This window comes from Argiope bruennichi, chromosome 11, assembly GCF_947563725.1.
Source record: "Argiope bruennichi chromosome 11, qqArgBrue1.1, whole genome shotgun sequence".
NCBI lineage: Eukaryota > Metazoa > Arthropoda > Arachnida > Araneae > Araneidae > Argiope > Argiope bruennichi.
In genome coordinates, this window is record NC_079161.1 from 27586980 (window position 1) to 27607991 (window position 21012).

The following is a 21012-nucleotide window of genomic DNA, read 5'->3' on the forward strand; positions in this document are numbered from 1 at the left end:
AACAACTTATATGTAAAAATATGACTTCAGATTCACTAAAAGTTAATGGGAAACTAACGATGGTTTAATAATCATTCATGTAAGTGATGACCAATTCTGAATTCTCACGATAAAAAGAATTACTGAATTGGGGAAAAAAGGACAGGAAATGGTATTAAGTTTTAGTTTTTTGTTTAAAACTCCGTTGTAGATTCGAAAGAACGTTAAAGAAAAAATACCACAACTCATAATCTGAATGTTCTACTTTTCTGCGCTTCCAATCTTTCACAAGTCTCGCATTCTTTCGCTAAAATAAATAAATCTCGGAATAAGGTCTTAAAATATCTTTCCACCTCGAAACATTCTCTATTATTATTTTTTTTTTCCTTTTTGAAATCAGGGTTGAAATTGAGTAAAAACGTCTAGACAATCACATCACCAAGATGTGTCGAGAAAAACAGGTCGTTCAACTTCTTCATTTCTTCCTTTTAACAGTAAAGAACAAAAAAAAAGTACTTTAAAGCAAACGATTTCTTTTTTACTTTGATGGAAATTAAGGGAAATTAAACATATTAAAAACTCGTGATAGCAACGGTAGAAGTGCTAATTTTGATCGGCGCCAAAATGGCGAGACTTATAAACAATACACCTTAATCAGCCAATCCTTATTTTTAGAAGAACGTGAAATTTAGCTTTTAACTTTCGCCATCAATGGCGCCAGACGGAAATCTAAAATTATTATTATAGCCACACTTGAAGGCAATCTACCTTGTGATTAGCCCAAACCTTTCTTTAATAAAGAATCCTCTTGAATTTAGTAGCGAGATATGGAGTGGTTACAACGAATAAATGATCATTTGAGTAAAATTTACTTTTTTTTTTGTCTCATTCTCATTTTTATGAACATATAAATTGTTCGTTTTTTATGCCTTCGTGTACGTATCATTTGCATAATACTCATTTTCACTCTTTCTTTGCTTTAGAAGTTTACAAGCTGATAGAATGACCTCTTAATTACCTAATTATCATCTTAAAAATGCTATTGTGCTGTAATTTTACTCTCTTATATTCGTGGTATAGAGAAAGTATAGTAATCGTCAAAAAATTCGAACTTGATATTCTGACCTCTCTGAGTTCGAAAAACGGATTTTCGGACAATGTCCGTCTGTCAGTCTGTGATAAAGGTAGCTCAAAGATGCTTTGATAAAGACGGATGAAATTTGATATACAGGTTTAAAACCAAATTTGTATATTTTCATCACATTTTGAGAAGAATCTGTTCGGGGGGAAGTCTGTCTGTCCGGCTGTTTCAGTATTGTGGTGATAGCTTCATAAGCCAGTTAACAGCCTCCGGATAAGGGTGATCACTTTTGTCTAGTGGTTACGCGGCTACGGACTCTAACGTTGCGGGTTCAGTTCTCAGCAGATGCAATTTCCACGATCTTACACCATGGATTAATCGCCAAATAACTTGCCAAGGATCACACGATAGATTCAGTAAAAATGCTAAATTAACACCAAAAGCTTCTATTTTGTAAAACTATTGTACGCCAGTGCTATGCAAGGCGTCCTCTGAATATCCGCCTTTATTGTGAGAAAGTTTTGGAGAAACCACTCCCGTTGGTTGTCTTCAGAAACACGTAAATTAATGCTTTTATAATTTTAAATTTTCAAGGTCCTGTTTAAAATATTTTTTACAAACATAAGCTGTGGGTTGAAAACATGACCTGATTCTGAAAATGCAATGCTAGAAAAGATTTGATGAGTCCAAGATTTATTACTGTAAACAATGACTATTAATACTGTTGTAACCAGCACTAATCGAGTTTACTGCTTATATTTGAGAATTTCCAGAATCTATACATACATTTGAACGGATGGTGGATGTCTTGTATTATTATTTTGTATTTTGATTTTTAAAAAAAGAGACTATCTCTAAAATAAGTTTAAATAATCTCTATATTTGACTTATCACCCAAAAGAGATTTTTAAAACCATAGATAATGTTGAAAGCAATTTTATACGATCAATTAATTGTCTTTTGATATAGGTCATCTATATCAAAACATTTCTTATCTATAATATCTACAAAAAGTTAAATTTTATGATAAAAATCACTTTTTTATACTTTATCTAAATTATTTTAAACCTCTATCAGTATTGTTGATAGTAAAAATTTGTAATTTTCTGGTGCTTCGATGAGGAAAACCATTAAAATAAATCTTTCATTGAATTTTTACAGTTAATTCAATCGTTTTATCTATTTGTTTTATTTCGTATATATTTAAGCTTCATTTTTGAATAATAATAATTAAGAGAGGGACTATTCCGTTATGTCAGACCAATATTCCCTGTATGCATGTATGTAACAAAAATATTTTGAACTATTTGAAATGAGACCTAATTTTTTTTCTTCAAGATAATTTTCAAACTTTTTGAAATAGTTATCATATTTTATTTTTATTTCATTTAATGCATTTGTATTAATAAAGATTAAACGAGAAGTGATTCAAAAATATTTCTTCTTAATTATATTTTTAAAAATATTTCTTTTGATTAATATTTTAAAGAATATTAATAAGAAAACACTTTCACAAATCAGGTTTCGTTTTATTATATTAACGTTCTTTTTTAAAGCAACACTAGAGCTATTTTTAGACGGAATTCGCAATTTTGTACCGACGACACTTCAGCTGGAACCCGACACACCAAACTTCCATACCTCACTAGCGGGACAATGTTCGATTCCAACGGATTTAATGTGCACTAGAATAGGGTCTCGAACCTGAAACCCTCTGGTTCCGAAGCCTAGAAATTATCACCAGGCCATCCCCGCCCTTGAGAATTTAGTGGAGAAAGTGAAGTGAGCAAATCAGGGGAACAAAGGCGAACCTTTCGTGGAAGATGAGGGGGGAGGGAATTTGGCTGTGTGCCAAATCTGAGCTGTGACTACAGAGCTGAGTCATAACCAAACTCAATGGGTAAAACCTTTGGTTTTCGCTGTTGTGCAGGGATCAAATTTCGATGATTTTTAGAGCTGCTCCTAGACCAGCCTAAAGTTGCATATTTCATATTTATTGATTCATTTTCTTCGTTCTTGGTTTTTAGTATTTTTATTCAAATTTATGTTATTCATTTAATTCACTATGTAGCAAAAAATGGAACAAATGAGATTAAAAACAAACACGCTTTTAAATTATTACAGAGTTCCTACATCCCTACAGCTTTAATAATACCACTTGTTGTAAAGCGATAAACTCTGAAAAGTTTGATGAAAGTGAGTTCTAAATACTAAATTTTCCACCTAAGAAGCTGAGATTTTTCTGGCCTTCTTCCATGCTCCGAGTTATATTAATACTACGCGTTCTTGGAGATTAGTATAATTTTTTTGATACATTATTTTTCTTTTGCTGAATTACTCACACCTGTGTAATGTCAAGAGCAAGGACATTCTGTTTATAGAGCTTTGAGTCCCAACGTCTCCTGCTATCATTGCCTCGATTTATCATACTTTTTCCCAACTGTTTCTTTCAAGCAGTCAGGATGTTTATTTCTCCGAATAATTATTTTACGGTAATAGATGTTTCCTTTTCAATTTTCAGAAATTTTTTCCTCTAACGTGGGAGGAGGGAGGATTCTCATTTTTAAAAATTTTTGCATCATCCTTATAAGAATAAAAAATATATCTACTATCATAAAAGCATTTCCACTTTAGAAACAAAGCAACATAAAGGGCGTCTTTATATTCCAAGAATTAAACATTTTAAATCTATATTATTTAAGCAATAGTAATAACCAAAGAAACTAACTCTCAAAGATTATTAGAATCTTTGGATATTATTAAAAAGATTAGAAGAATAGAATTATTATTAGAAAGATTAGTAATCCAAAAACTTTTTTTTGTCAAGAACTGTACAGACCTGTGCACCATTAGACAAAAGCATTTCAAATGTTGAAAAATGACGTCTACATACGACACTTAGTTACGTTTATTTACTGTTCAAAGCTAAAACGAAGATAATTCTTTGACTTATCAATTAACCTTATCATTATCATGAAATTTTATCCTCATGACTGCTACCGATGTTCGTTACGTTCGAGATCTGTTGACGAAATACTTTTACCATAATTTAATTATACTTGATAATTTATATTTTTGTACTTTTGGGGCGGAACTTGTTTTTATAAATTATAACCAGATGAAGAGGATGACACCTGAGCTAGCAACCCATAAAATTTAAAAGATTATTCCAGATAATTTATTTTTTCTTCGCCCCCCGGGGGCACCTCAGAAATAAGGATGAGAAGATTGCGGCATTGTGGTTGGTTTTCGCCACCCTGATGGATACAGTAATGTTATGTTGTTGGCTACCTCTTACCGACAATGGGACGTGCCTCCTACAGGAGTAATTGAACAGTGGTCTGTGCTGGCACTTAGGTCTCAACCATAGTTTCCATCGATGCTGCCGTGGTGTTCCGGTCCTCAAATTAGTAGGTCGGAGTAGTTGATTGTGATTATTTAGAAGAAATGTAACCCTTGATGCTTGATGTAAGATAAACCAGGTCCACATACATTGCGGATCTTTGATCTTGCATTGGGTTTCGAATCTCGAGTTTGTAAACCCGAAACCCAGATCTTCCAAAATTCTGCCACAGTTTTATTCTGAAGACGTATGACTATTTCATAGTTTAGACTTCAAAATTTTATTTATATTCCTTTTGAGAAATTTACATTGGAAATAAAATTCGAAACAAAAGAAATGGGATCGAATTAGATTGAATATCCTATGAGAAATGACTCCAGTTCCATGTGAAATTTACAAAATTCTGTTACTTAATTGGCGTTAGGTTTTAAAAATATGCTGTTCATTCTTCTAAAATGTAAATTAAAGATGCTTTCAGTGAAATCAATACATGATCACATGACACACGTCAAGTGCGTGCGTTTTTTATTTCTGAAATATTCATTGCATGCACTGTGGTGTTTGCCATTAGATTGTGACGTCGAGTAAATCATTATTGTATGTGTTTTCAATCACTATTTCTTCCCGAAAAAAGAACGTACTTTGATTCCTGCGATTAATAAAATAGGGAAAATAAGCTGAATAAAATAGGGATAATGATAAGTGTGATAATAATAGGGTATAAGCTGAAGTAAGATGGGTTTAGTTTAGTTTAGTTATATTAATGTCCCGTTTTAAAGCAACACTAGGGCTATTTTGGGGCGGACCTCGTCATTTTGAACCGTGGTCAGATGACGAGGACGACATCTGAGCTGGTACCCCCGTCTCCACACCACACCACACCAACGGGAGGACGTTTGGCCCTGATGGATTTAACGTGCAACAGATCCCCTTACACGACGGTTCTTCGGTGGAATCGGGTCTCGAATCTAAAACACTATGGCTCACGAGCCGAGATCTTGCCACCAGGCCACCACGGCCTGAAATAAAATAGGGAAATTTTTCTGGGATTTACTAGAAATTTTCATCTGTACTAGAAACCAATATAACATCTGGAAGCGAAAATGCAAAGGATGAAAATTAAATGAATATATATTTTCAGTACAGAAATTGAACACGAATTTCTAGTATTTATAAACCGGAGAATGATTTCAGAGAAGTCTTCTAGCATATACTGAGAATTAACTAAATTTCTTTATTTTCAACCATACTGGAAAGCAAAGTGTCTGGAAATCTGTATCAGAAAATAAATACCTTCTTCCCAAAGCAATAATTTTCATTCAAGAATTTCAATGCAGATTGTCAGACATCTTGGACTTCAATCATCGAATGCTACCCGTCCAGCCATATGGGAGTGCCCCGCTTATTTTCCCTTCCGTTTGATCAATTTCTTTGTTCGTGGTGTGGTTTAATTACGTCCCAAAGCTCTGCGCCCTGATTGGGAAAGATTTATCACCTGTTCGCTAGAACGCGAATCATATATGACATTACGTGGAAGTAGTTGCTGTCTTTGGACATTAAGGAGTAAGAAGAACGACGCCAGATGGGAAATTACGAACATGAGAAAATACTGGCGATGTCTTCAACCCTGTAATTAACCTGACAGGGCCCCCTTGAATTGAAATATCGTCTGCTAATACTACCAGGAAATACCTCCACTTTTTGGATTCATTGTGTCTTTTAATTTAATGCGTTATTTGTGTCTGCTTCTCCGGTCTGTAGGGCGATTATATTTATCAATTGTTAATTAGTTTTTGATTAATTGTTTTGGAAATGGGATGTGGATCATAACCTAAAAGAGTTGTGAAACAAGTTGGAAAGTGAAGCAAGGAAAGTAATAATCTGTAGAGGAATTTGGGTGTAGGATAAGGTGAAAAAAAAAAGAGTTAAATATTAATCAAGGTTTGCACAGATCTATTAACCTCATATTACAGATTTAATTGGTAGCCCTATTGCAAATATTCAGATATTACAAGATCTGACGAAATTTTAAATAATTCATATAATAGTTCGTCATACAATAAATATAAAAAAAAATTGAAATCTGCTATATGAAATTTTAAGTTATCATGTGAGAACATTATTTTTTTAAGTCACTTGGTGTCAATCCGACAGAAAAATATCATATTCTCACATGACTCCTATTTCGCAATCACCAACGTTTAGAAAAGCGATGGTTTTTCACCATCTCGAAATCAATCGAGTTCTAAAAAATTTTTTCTCGGAGTCAAAATTTTATTTTGTGAACAATTAGTTTAAACCAATTTTAAACAATCACGTAACTATCAGATTACGCATGCGTCGATATTTAAAAAACAATGTTTTTTTTCCCTTCTTATCACAAAATCGTTCGAGCTTCATAACTTTTTTCCAGATAGAAAAATTTAAAAAAATTATGTCTATAACTTTTTATTTCTCTCCTCGCCATTTCTCACTATTCTTCTCTGTGCTTCTTCGGGCGATAACTTCTTACGACCCTGCCCTTTATTGGTCAGATTGGAGAATCGGGTACATGGCGGACATTCGCGCCATGTTGTAACTTTTTATTGGCGATCGCCAAATGTGACAACCTTCTTCATCATTTTCTAATAACACTAAAAGCGAAAAAATGGTATCTTAAAATGGTATCTCCAATTTTATGAACGTGCATTTTATGGTTTCATAAAGCTCAAATCAAAACAACATTATGTTTGTTCTCAAATGATAATAAAAGAATTACACGCGTTTATACGCACATGCAGAATTTAAAGAAAACATTTCCGTTTAGTGTAGTAACAAAGTAATATTTAACTCAGTGAAAAAAAAGAGTTAAATATCAGTCAAGGTTTGCACAGATCTGCTAGCCTCATGTTGCAAGGATAATCGGTGTCCCTTTTGCAAATATTCAGATTTTACAAAATCTGGCAACGTTTCAAATATTTAATATAATAATTCGTCAGATAATTAATATAACAGAATTGCAATCCTTTATGCGTACGTGTAAAATTTCAAGAAAATGTTTCCCTTTAATAAAATAACAAACTAATATTTTCTTCATTAAAAATGCGTTTGTATGTTTCTATATTATAATTTTTTTTTTCATTTTTTTCAACATTAAAAAATAATTGCTGAATTTAATTTGCTTTAATATGTAGAGGGAAATCTTAACTTTTTCTCTGTAGATTTCAAATTCTTAGAATAGTTTTTTTTATTGGGCTTGATTTCACAAACATTTATAGGCAAGTTTGATGTCATTTAAAGTATTGCTATTATTTCATTACTGAACACATACAGACTTCAATTTGTAAGTTGCTGCTGAAAATGAATTAAATAACCCAGATAGGAGATTTGTTGTCTTGCATGGCAAAAAATGGTATTTGAATTTGACTTGGGGGGGGGGGAGTAATTTAGTGAAATTTTAAGCAAAGCTTTAAAGTCGGAAATTTGTCAGACCTTGGGTTAATGCATGTCCTGGTGGTAAAGTTTTGGCTTTGTAACCGGAGGGTTTCAGGTTCAAATAGCCCTCGTGTCGCTTTAAAACGGGACGTTAATGTAACTAAACTAAATGAAACTTGTCAAATTTTGATTTCAGGCTATTGGACAATAGGCTCCACAATACCTATTTGATTTTTCTGGATCTTATCAACGATTAATTATCAAAGATCATACTCTAGATTCAGTAAAAATGCCAGAGTCATCCTAGTCGTCCTTGTCATCTGGTCATGGCTCATAATTACGTGGTCCGTTCTAAACCAGCCCTATTGTTTCTTTAAAATGGGACGTTACTATAACGAAACTAAAGCCTCAAAATCTCAAATTCCAATCTCTTGATGATTACTATACTTTCTTTATACTGAGTATACGAAAAAGTAAAAATGATATTTTTTTCAAACTCAGGAAGTTTAAAACTGAAGATTCATTCGGATCTCTATATTTGATGATTATAATATTTTCTCGTCGTATAAAGAAAAATAAAATATGAAATTTTTTTTAACATTTAATAAATGCCACACGGTACCGTATTCATATGCGCATGAACAATCAGACAGACAGACATACCATTTGCCAAAATATAAAGAGTAAGACGACTTACTAAACGAAGAAAGTTATTTTGAAATGACAGTAACTCTGTTAGCAAAGGAAATGTTTAAATAGCGGTTTCCATTTGCCTCAATAAAAACATCAGAATCTCTTTTCTTTAGATTTGTTGCATCATCCTAGGCATAACAGGTCATTTTTAGGCTTTAAAAATAGGAATTATTACTGACCACCTGCTGTTAAAGAAAATTCTCGAAAACATTGAAATGTTGCAATATATATTTGGATGATATTTTGTCAAACTGCTGACGTCAAAATGCCGCAAACAATTATTTGTAGTAAGCTAATAATATTTAGCGATGCTTCATTTTTAGATTCGACTATTTAGGTTTATTGTTCCTAAAGAACTGATAAGAAATAGTATTTCTGCTGTTTTTTCATTTTCATGACAGTTTTGTTCATATCATGCATTTTATTTTATTGATTTTATGTGCCTTTTTTTCGATACAATCAGGGCTTTCTTTTTATTTTGAGATGCACAAACATTATTAGTGTTATGAAATGTTTGTTATATATGAACGAAGTGAAATTGATTCAGAATGTTATTACTATTTATATAATTCCTCCAAAAAATGAAAATAAAATAACTTTGTTATTTTTTATGCCAAAATCTCTTACGGTTTTATTAGGTCTGCATCCTGCAAGGTTTTTAGCTACATACTTTTGTAAAAATCGATGAAATTTGAGTTTGGGGTTTATTATCTCTTGATTTCGTTGCTAAAATTTTGTTCGAAATCTCTCGATTTAATTATAATTCTTCTAGATTCTTTAAATAAATTTTCCAAATAAAAACCCTCAAATATTTATTACAGTTTGTCAAGTTTATTGATTCCTGATTTATTACTTAATTTTTGAGAAGTTACAAAAATGAGGAATGGCAACAAAAAATTAATGTTTTTTTTTTAAATAAAAGAGAAAAAAATAAACATGATTAAATGAGAAGTTATAAAAATGAGGAATGGCAACAAAAAAATTAATGTTTTTTTTTTTTTTTAAATAAAAGAGAAAAAAATAAACATGATTTATTTTTAAAAAGCTTTTTGGGTGCTCATGTAACAAATCAAAAAAGAATTATGAGAGTATAATAAATAACACCGCAGTAAATTTAGTCTCTGTACTATTTGTTTGCTAAAATTATTGTATTATTTATTGAAATTATAATTTTTAAAATAATTATTTATTGAAATTATAATTGTTATAATAATTATTTTTTTAATTCCCATTTTATTTATTATCTGACAAAACATGCAGCTCTGACTGCGTTTACATGCTATATTTTTTTACAGATAAAACAAAAAAAAATTATATTTTACAGTTTTCGAATTCTTGTATTGGATTCCTTAAGTATATTTAAGGACCTATAACCTTAATTAGTAATAATTAATTATTAGTCTAAAATTTTTGGATAAATGAAATTTTTAATTTCGTCATTTAACACAGAAAAATAGAGAGTGATGAAATTATATTGAATATGCCGTGACCCTAGAGTCTGTAGAAGTATTGGTCGTACTTTAAGATGATGGCATTTCTAAAAATTAGCCAATAGTGTAAACTGGATAGTTTTATAATGGTCGACTACATTATTCCTGCCTGTGCTGCGCAGTTTATTAATAGCACGGTGGCCGATTGCTCATGATAATGCACTAAAAGCTGAAAAATTTATCAAGTGAAATAAAATGAACTCAGGCTAAAAAGCAGTAAAACCAGCTGGATTCATTCTAATAAACTTTTCATGTCAGAGAACGCCTTATATGACATTGCCGTACAATAGTTACGAAATATTTACTTATGGCATGAATTCAACATTTTTACTGAATCTACGCGTCATCCTTGGCGAGTTCTTTGGCGATTAATCCATGCTATGAGGTAAATGTAAATAGTATCCGAAAATCGAATTTATGCTTTAGACACGTTTTTCTCAACAGATTGAAACAAAAAGAATTGACACAAAGCTTCACTCGAAGTCACAAAATCTCATACCAAATTTGATCTATTTAAGACATTGCGTTTTTGAATCATCACATTTATAAATTTTTGAAAGACCGACAGACAGTGAATCCGTTGTTGATTTTGTCTGAAAAATTGATTGTTGTCTACACTCTTATCTTACCGAATCTTATCCATCTAACTTTCTTGGTATTGTAGTTATTGTATTAATTTATATTCAAACAGATAGATTTTCTCTGAACAGATTTTACTCAAAATTTGATGCAAATCTGGAAGAAAGTTAGATAGTATGCCAACGGGAAGCATTATAAAATTTCAAAATGTTAAATAAACAAAATTAGACGAAATAGGTAAATTAAGCTGCAATGGTTTTAAAAGCCAGTACTTAATTACTGCCTTTGCAAGTTTAAATTTTTGCTTTCACTCAACGTTAAAAGGTAAAATTCAAAATGTGTATAAAAAGCAACTTGGTATAAGCATTGGAAGAAATACACGAATGACATACAAGTGAAGGAAGTTTAATATTTTGCTAAAAAATGGAATTGATAAAAAATTATATTTAAATTAATTTCGAGGGAATAATTAAAAATCAGAGAAAATCAGCACGACAGTAAAATTAATGTCACTGTAAGATTAATTTTTTTTTAAATCTTAAAACGTGTAAAAATATTTTTGAGAAGTGATTCGTTCAGAAATTATGACAAAAAAAAAAAAAATGTATAACCTTTCACCCCCTCCCCTTTAGAGAGTTTCAGAAATTTTTCAACAGAGCATTATCTTTCTAGGTACCAAGGAATATGTGCGCCTAATTTCGTTCGAATATTGAAATCATGTAAGGTTCAAAGAAATAAAAATACGGACTTTGAATGTTATGAATATACATAATTGTTTACTTTTTTATTTTTTAATAATGCATTATTAATTAAAATTATTAAACCTTAAAAATAAATCTTTACTGCCATTTTTAATTTAAAGATAGCAATTTTCTTTTATTATGCTAATTATTATGCGCTGTTTTTCTTAATTTGAATTTTAATTGTAGTTCCGTCAACTTCGAATTAGGCACATTATTTTTTTCAGTTTTCCGGGTAAATAGTTAATGATATTCATAAGTAAAGGGTGTTGGTATTATTTCGCAAAGTTCTGGAGTTATAAATAAAAAGTTCGCTGTTTGGAACATTTGTATCCTTCGAGTGACGTGATGAATCAATTCGAGATTAGCGAACGTAATGATGTTAATGGCGGAACTTCTTCAAATAAAGAGAGCCAATTAGTAATAAGTGTATGTTCTCGCAGACCGTTCGACTTATAACTTCCAAATTTGGATGCATATGGTTTGAAAGCTGTAAGTGTGCATGTAGAATTGATTTTTAAAATTTTTAATTAGAATTTTAATTTATGAAAAAATTAAGTGAGATCTTACCATTTTTTCGTGACAAATACTGAAATGATAACTATATGACATTAGTTTTTGCATTAGTTTAAAATAAAAAGTGTTTTTTAGCTGCCGTGTAATTTTTTCTTCACAAGTTTCGGCAAGTTTTAAAAAATAACTTTTGCATAATTTTTATTAGTAAATTTTATAGTTTAGTTGAGCAGGCTTTTTTTTATTTTTCAGTGCTAAAGAAAAAAATTCTTGTTCTTTATTTATGCAAATTTTCCTCAGAAACCAGAAAATAAAATTACATTACCGCTAAAAATACATGCAATCTGCGTCACGTGAGTAATAAAGAGTCCATAAACTTTATTTTTAAACAAATCCCTTTCTCATAGCTTTTTAATGCCACAGGACTAGACTCTATTTGAAACGCTTATTTCCATGATAAACAAAATAGGTATAAGGTTTTTGTTAGATAACACAGCATTAATATCTATAACAATTTGATGCTTAGAAGTATTTTATTGATTGAATCATTGTTATCAAGTGATATGTAAGAGATTAAATTGAAATGGAACACAATCAATATTCTTGGCAAACGAACTGATCGCCAATGGCGACTAATAGACAATATATGAGGGGTTACGGTGAAAAAACATAATTCAATAGTCTTTTAGTAATTTCAGCTTTATTGTAATACAACTTATAAATGTGTGATGTAAATTACAAATTACTGATTTTAAATTGTAACGTAAAATTTAATTATTGTAAATTCTTAAATTATTGTTACATTTTTATTACTTAATTATTGTTCAATTGTAATTAAATTGAATTATTGTAGAGTAATAAATATTAACAATTAGCATGAACAACCAAATTTTAATTTATTTAATGTAGACCGGTCCTTTTTTAGAGTTTCCATGTGGTTTGCCCTTAATTTTAAAATAAAAGAACAAATATTTTATAGTAATTAAAAATTTTTAAAAATTAAAACCCAAACGTAGGTTTTAGAAAACTATAATCGTTACATACAACTATATTCATCACATTGGTGTTAAAAAATTTCAAAACAAAAATTTTTTTTAATTGTAATTGAATTTTGTAATCTTTATCCTAACCTACCAAAACTCTTTATTTATTTATTCTTTTATTTGATCACATCTGAAAAAAATTTACTCGTCCCACATTTAATACTAAGAAACTTAATTTCTGATTTATGTTTAAAAAATTACATCCTTTCCCCATAACGGATTTGGTCCTAAATTTAATACACTTATCAAAATTTGAATCAAATCGGACGAGAGATTGATTTTCTGTCGCTAACTTTCAGTAACTTAAAATAGCAGACTTAAATGTATCATATTTAGTATATGATTTTCTGAATATAAATGCCATTCTGAATCAAATTTTTGTCTCAATCGGTTAGAAAAAACGTGTCTAAAATTCAAATTCGATTATCGGTTACTATTAACCACATGTAAGGGATTAATCGCCAAAAAACTAGCCAAGGATCATATAATATGATTTTCGTATATAGTTTTGATTTGAATGTTCTGTTTTAATTTTTAAAAAAATCCATTGCTGAAACAAAACAAAACTTTTTATATCAATACATCTTTGCATCTACAAATAAGATATACATATGTAATGATATTTTAAACTCTAATTTAAATTCAAATTAATTCCCAAAGTTTTATCTTAATTTAACTCATAGTAATTGCATTCTAAAATATTCTCTTATTTCCTGATCCACTTCCACTTCCACTACGTAATTAATTCAAGAGAAGCTTTGTAAAAATGCTCACATTTGCACTTTCACTCGCTCCGCGTGACGGGATAGAAAAATGCCCGGTAAGCACCTTCTTTTTAAAAGATCCCTGTGTTTCCCTTACTTGTGATGGATATGCGTCAGAAATCCCTATCAGAATCTTAATAATATATTAGCACTATGAAAGAATATTTTCCCTATCAAAATCTCAGGTTATATAAGACGAGGGATAATTTATTTCCTTCTTTTTCGACTTCTGCTTTTGTGCCGCTGTGTGACGGACGTGCCTTGCCCGCGCTTTCTTGTAAATAAACCATGCCTGTCCCTCGGGAGAGAATAAAACGAACTTAAAAATACAAAGTCTCTTCACTGCTTGTTGCACCTGCATTCTGCTTCACATAAAATAATGTTTTCATATATATATATATATATATATATATATATATATATATATATATATATGTAATGATATTTTAAAATCTAATTTTAATCCTAATGAAAGTTTTGGAGAAATCATTCCTGCTGGTGGGGTTTTTTTTTTTTTTATCATGTGAATTTATGTTAAATACTTTCAGAGATGTACCCTTAGGGAGTGACCTAATTTTTAGGATAAATGTAAGTATTAAAAACTAAAAGTTTAAAGATGTGAATCAAACACAAATGAAGGAAAATCTCGCTAGTAGTAAAATATTTCAACTTATCCCGAAATTTTTTTACAACTTACACCATTGCATAGTTTTGGACATTACCATTAATTGATAAAAAATATTACGATTAGTAAACATTTTTAAATCCTCAATTTATCTATCTTAAATCAAAATTTAACAAAATATTTTTTCTCCACATATTAGTTAAAATAGAATACGTGTTCACGACTTCTCACAACCCGTTCCTGCAAGGCACTGACTGTGCTGACGCAATAGGGCCCGTTAAGAATTAAGTTTAGCAAAAATTATGATTAAAAATTGAAAAAAAAAACACGGCATAACATGTACTCTATAGTTAGCCTCTGGTTTCCCTACTGGTTTTATGTAGGTTCTTGTGGTTTTGAGATATGGCTTCATTCTTGCACAGATAGAACAGAATAGCAGTCTATCGATTGACCATCGAAATTTAGTTCAAAATTTTATATAAAGCTGCAATTTTGATTAAAAAATATATCTCGAATGTAAAACTTCCACCATCTTGTGTTTAAGAGTTTTCGTGTTATAAAAAATACTGACGGACTTATAAATACTACAAACTCTTCTTAGCTAATGTCGAGAAATAATCACACTGATGGATAGATAAATATTCACTTATGAATATGAAAATAGATAGGTTTGGAAAATGAAGATTCATCACAGTCTCAAGACCGAATTTCTTTCTTTCGTGAATTCGTTAGAAATACTCTCAGTTTATATATACTCTTTGCATACGGAAAGTAAAAATGATTATTTTTAATTTCCTTTCTTCATATTTTTTTCATTCCTATTTCGGAGCAACTCGTATTTAAATCGTTTAGAACTTCACAGGAACTACAGATTGACAATGCAGCCACGATGGCCTACTGGTAAGCTCTCGCCCTTGAGCCAGAAAATCTCAGGTTGGAAATCCGAATTTTCTAAAAATTCAGGCCAGGTGTGCATTAACTCTGACGTCATGGACCCAATGTCTTCCCATTAGTGTTGCACCGAAGTTTGGAGAGAGGCGATATCTGAAATATCGTCCTCGTCATCTGACCGGGACTGAAAATTAGGATTTGCCTCCCAAAGAAGCCCTAGCATTGCTTTCAAATGCCACGTTAATATAATTAAAATAACGGGGTGGTCATAAAATAATTTTCAGTATTTGGAAGCATCTGCAATTAAAATTAGTGAATAAATGAAACTAGTTTCTTTTATTTTAATTATCTAAGTTCACTTTTTTATCTCTCACATTTTAGAAAAATTTTGCGTAATATATTTTTCTTATGCTCATTATATTTAAGAACCCGATTTCGCTTCCGACAGCGCGTAGACTTCTATGGGTGCCTTTTCTTGTTAATTTATGTGTGTGTGTGTAGAATTTACCTCCTCTTAACTTTCATATTAGTGTATATGAAATTTAGTTTCATTTCATTCATTAATTCTAAATTCAAATTAATGAATTTATTAATGAATTATGCTATTTTATGCCAGTCTGTGCATTTGCAATCGACAAATTTTTAACAAATGGGAAACTATATCTTCCCAGACGAAGCTTCTTTTTTTCCCTGCAATCTATGATGCTGAACATTTAATAAATATTTTACAGGATGTCGTAAATTTCACGCATTTGGCAGTAAAATTGCTCTGTAATAATCTTGCATCTAACCAATGATTGTGACTTGAATAAATTAGATGGTTAAGATTATAAAATCCAATTTTCTATGGCCTTTAACTATTAATCTTCTAACTATTTGACAAAGTCATACCTGAATCCAAAAAGAACATTTTTGAATTGCTGTCTGTCTGTCACTATACCTTTTGTGTTGTTGTTTCTGATGGCACTTGTCATAGACAAGTCCGCTGACTAAGTTAGCGAATTTAAGTCGAAATTTTTTGTGTAGTTTGTTAGTTCTTGTTTTTTAGTAGTGCCATCTAGGGCCAAGAGTATGACTTAGCTACACACACTCACAACCCTTTTTACGCTTGGACTTCATTCAAGCATTTCAATCACAGATCGTAATTTAGACCTGAATCAGAGAATGACCGATCCTGATCCAGTACCCCAAGTGGTATTACTATCGACATGGGGGACTTTGTGACCACGACAGATTTCTACGTGCGCCAGCCACCAACACCATACACAAAGAGTCTTCGGCTGGCGGGTTCGAAGCCACAACCGAAAGCATGCGAATCCAAAGCCCTACCAACAAGGCTACCCGGGCCTACTACCTTTAGTAACCACCATAACTCAAAAATGTTTTGAGCTGTATGGATGAAACTTGGTATGTGGTCCATTCACCACGGATCGTAATTTAGATCTGGTAGGTTACTTTGAAAATTTTCGCAAGATATCTGTTTGGCTGACAGAGTAGTAGCGTACAATAATTATAAAACATAGTAAGCTAGATGGATAAAATCTGGTGCAAACTTTTGGCCTCTAAATTGTAGATTCATATAAAATTTAGAATCAAATCCGCCAAGGGAATGACTGTTCGTTGATCTGTAATTTTATATGCATGGAAACGCGATAGCTACAAAACATAAGATCTTAGTTAATGAAATTTGCTTCATAATTTTGGTATTCAATAAAAGATTTTCATAATGATAGATTCTTATCAAATTTTGCATAGATCCATCAAAAGGTTGACCGTCTGTCGGTCTGTGTTTTCTCCTACATGTAACGCGTCAACTCAAATACGTAGTGATTTAAGTAATTGAAATTTGGTTTGAAACTTTTAGATGACAGTTTCAGTTCTATGTCAAATTTTAGTTTCAAGCTGTTGAAAAAAAAAGGCTTTCAAAATACACAATTGATTTTTCTGGTATTTATCAGCAATTAATTGGTGAAAATCGCACTTTAAACTATTACTCTGTACCACCGCACGCATAGAAACAGAAGAACTAAAAAAGACAATGACTTAGATAACCAAAATTTGGTATATTGTCTTGTCGTTAAAATTGTAATTGTGTAACCAATTTTTGGTTTTAATTGTTCGATAAAAAGGTGTCCAAAATGACTTCACACATTTCTTGTCTTTATTACGAAGCATAAAATACTCATGTGCAAGGATATAAAAAATGGCACTCATGGTTTTCCTCATTGTCCACAATTTTTATGCTGAGGAGTAACACCCTTGTTAGGGAATAAGCGAGAAAGTTTCGAGGAGATGACTCCTACTGGCGTATGAAAATAATCTTAAAAGAAAGTTTTCTATTTTCTATTAAATTATTTATTAATAGCTCCAGAAAAATACAATATTATTTGAAGGATAATGTTAGTTCATCCGTTAAATAAATAAATAATTAAAACTAAAATGTTAAAGACGAATGATAAGGGACAGAAAAAAAATATATAATGGAGAAATCTAAAATATATCTGTAACAGACATCGATATGGTTAATTAATTTTTCGAAATCTATAATCAAGATTGGATGAAGAACATTCAAGATACTTGATGTGTCTATAAACTATCTTCTTTAATACTTTTAAAATTTGACTCCTTTGTAGACTACACAGGTTCATCCGGAATATGAATTGAATATAATATTAAATAAATCTGTTATAGTTTGATGATCATTCTTCAATAAAAATGTTAAATTGTAAGCAGTCATTGATATTAGACATGTGTTCATTCAATAGTTTGATAGGATTTTATTTATTGTGCGCATGAAATTTCTTAATTATGTCAAATCCCATGATGTCATTAACTCCTCCAGTGTCTATCTTTTAACTCTTTCATGTAAGGTTCACTTTCTTTTTCCTTACGTAAATTGGGAAGATAATTAATATTTTTTACTTTAGCTAGAACTTTATTTAGCTTATTAAGTGGGGGGGAATGACATAATTTAATGGAATAATGAAAAAACATTTGGATTTCCTTACAACAATGAAAATTATGCATAAAAATTATTAAAAAATGTTCTTTTTTTTTAAATTTAAAAATTGGGAAATTACATATGCATATAAATGGTCTATAATAATGCAATACCAGATTGCAAAGAGCCTGCAGTTTTATTAAATCTTACTTAAAATGGGGGGGGAGAGACTTAATGCATGATTTATTTCAAAAAATATCTAAAAAAAAAGCAAAGATATATCAATTATCATTATTAGTAGTTTTTTCCCCACTTATTAGTCACTTTCATCGGTATATTTTTCTATTCCTTCAAGTCAAAATAATGAAAATTATTATTATAACAAGTGTCATTATAATAGAACATTTTATAATAATTTCCATTATTATAATTATTAATATTCCATTAGCATTATAATAATTAGTGGATGAAACATTTCCGCTTATATTTATTTTTTCTGTGATAGTGACTTTACTCTACCTGTGCTACTAATGAAAGTTTAATTTATACTAATGATAAGGATGAATGTGTGTGTGTTGGCACTTTAGCCGGTCATTTGACCTACAGTTAACAAATTTGGCACACACATACTTTTAAAGGTAAAATATGCACTTCGAAGCGATTTTTTTAAAAAAAATTAATTAAAATTTTAATTAATTAAAAATGAAATTGAATTTTGATGTTTTTTTTCGCATTAATTCCAAAATTATCACAGCACAAAAAGGATTTTGTGCTGGGATGATATTTTCAATGATACCAATGTTTTAACTTATGAATTAAATTTCTGTTTTTTAAGTTTTTATTAACTATTTTGATCATATTTTCCAATTATTTATTTCGTACAAAATAAAAATAAAATTTAATCTTCACGTGTACCTTATCCGTAAATTAGAAAAATCAGTTTTTGCCAACGTGTTTCTATTAACTTATACATTGTATTTGAAAAAAAGCTCAAATTAAATGAACAAGGTAATCTGTACTGTAAACTAAACATAGAAATAGATAATTTTCTGCACGGTTTATAAGAAAGGAAATAAATATAAGATGTGATAGTTTCAAAAAAAAATACAAGAAAAAGTTATCTCTGACTTTTTTTAATATCTATATTATTAATTCAATAATTCAGTTTTATTGAAGACATATAAAGTTTAATATGTACAGGATATCAATTCTAATCAGGACAAAGCAGCTAATATCTAAAACCGTATTAATTGGCGTTTATACTTATAAAAATATTCTAAATGAAATAAATAATACTATTTTATGCAGTTTGAATCAATAAATGTTATGATGTATTAAGAATTTTTTTATTTTTAAATTGATCCTCTGTCTTGTGAGTTATATTTAATAAAATATTCTTGAAGCACTAATATTTTAAATAAAAAAGTTTCATTCTTTAGCGACTAAAACCAACTGAATTATGGGAATTTTAATATTATTCTATAAAATTGCACTATTTTAGACTTCTACATCTGCGTTGAAGAAAATACACTAATCGGCTCCCGGAGTTTCCTTGCTTCTGATTAATTTAAAATAATGAAATTGTTGATTGTCTTAAAATAACGATATTCAGAGTTTATAATTCGGTCAGACTTAATCGCAGAAGATTGAAATATTAGATTTTTAGTTTACTTAATATGTTTAACTGGATAAAACGTACTGTATAAAACTTAGTCTTCATAGTTGCTTTTAAAAGTACCTTTATTGACTAAAATAAAATAAAATATTACTTGGCACATTTATATCTTTTTAAAAGCAAAACTGAAAACTGAATTTTATAAGGAGTCAGAGAACATTTTATTGAGAAATTCTTTGAGATATTGCATTACTTATAAAAAAAGTGTTGCGTAAAAAGATATAAAATTTCAAGGCTGAAAGATTCGATTTTCTGTAGTTATATTTTTAAAAAGAATGTGTTTGATTTCTGTAAATTTTTTTTTGAAGTTTTATCATTTCCACTTCAATTTCCAAGTTCAAATTTTACGGAAGCTGACAGAAAATTAAAATGATACATAGTACAATGTACATAATATCATAAGTCGTCTATAGTTGTTTGAGTTATATGACTGTGAAAATGTGAAATTTAAAAATATTTCGCTGAAGAATCTATTAAGAGAAAAAATTACATAAAGTATATAATAGAAAATTTTAGTGAGCATTAGTGAGTCTTGGCGAACTTTCTAGTCGCCAAGGCAGCTAGTGAAACTAAATTTTCAAATATATTCAAACTTATTAATATTTTTATGTTTTTAAAGCTATAAATAAGAAATGGTATAATCGAAAATAATTAAATTCGCTAGGTAAATGTAGGGGAAAAAAATGAGATTGAGCCAGCTTGTCCCGAATATTTTCTAAATTTCGAATATTTTCTAATTTTCTAAATTTAATATTTCAGAGAATTCAAATTTTTCAATTTTAGGGATCTAGTAATTTTTATAAAAACATGATTATCATTTTGTATAACCCAATTATGCCGAAATTTGAACTATTTCCTTGTTTTATTCTACTGCGTATAAATTAAGATTTATTGATACCATCGAAATGATCCCTGCAAAACTGACTTCCCTTCGCTACACACGAGCTCTGCTCAAACAACACTCCGGACGGCACAATGACGTCGCCTACGTCACTGATGACGTCACGTCGCCTTGATTCACTTCTTTTGCACGTGGATGCAACTGGTTAATACGCCAACAGTTTTCATCCCCGTGGTCCTCTTCTAAAAAGTGATCTGTCCACCTTTTATACGCAAATTTATATCGGTTGCCGGGAATTAAATCGTTTGAGCGAAAAAAAATTTACATTTGTTTTTGTTTCCGAGCCGGCCGGTGAGGGAAAACTCCAAAAAGAACAACAGAAGGTAAGCGCTTTTATTTT

At 30.4% G+C, this 21012-nt stretch overlaps 1 protein-coding gene across 2 annotated transcripts in view; it reads left to right on the forward strand.

Annotated features, from left to right (window-relative positions):
- Window positions 1-21012, forward strand: part of LOC129957668 (sodium-dependent proline transporter-like) — a 304437-nt gene that overhangs the window by 20494 nt on the left and 262931 nt on the right. Inside the window, exon 1 of one of the 2 annotated variants that reach the window (XM_056070118.1) lies at window positions 20825-20995. The exons of the other annotated variant lie outside the window; for it this stretch is intronic. The gene's annotated coding sequence lies outside the window, so the exon portion shown is untranslated. Of the gene's footprint in view, window positions 1-20824; window positions 20996-21012 lie in introns of those variants that run through there. 2 annotated transcript variants of the gene reach the window in all.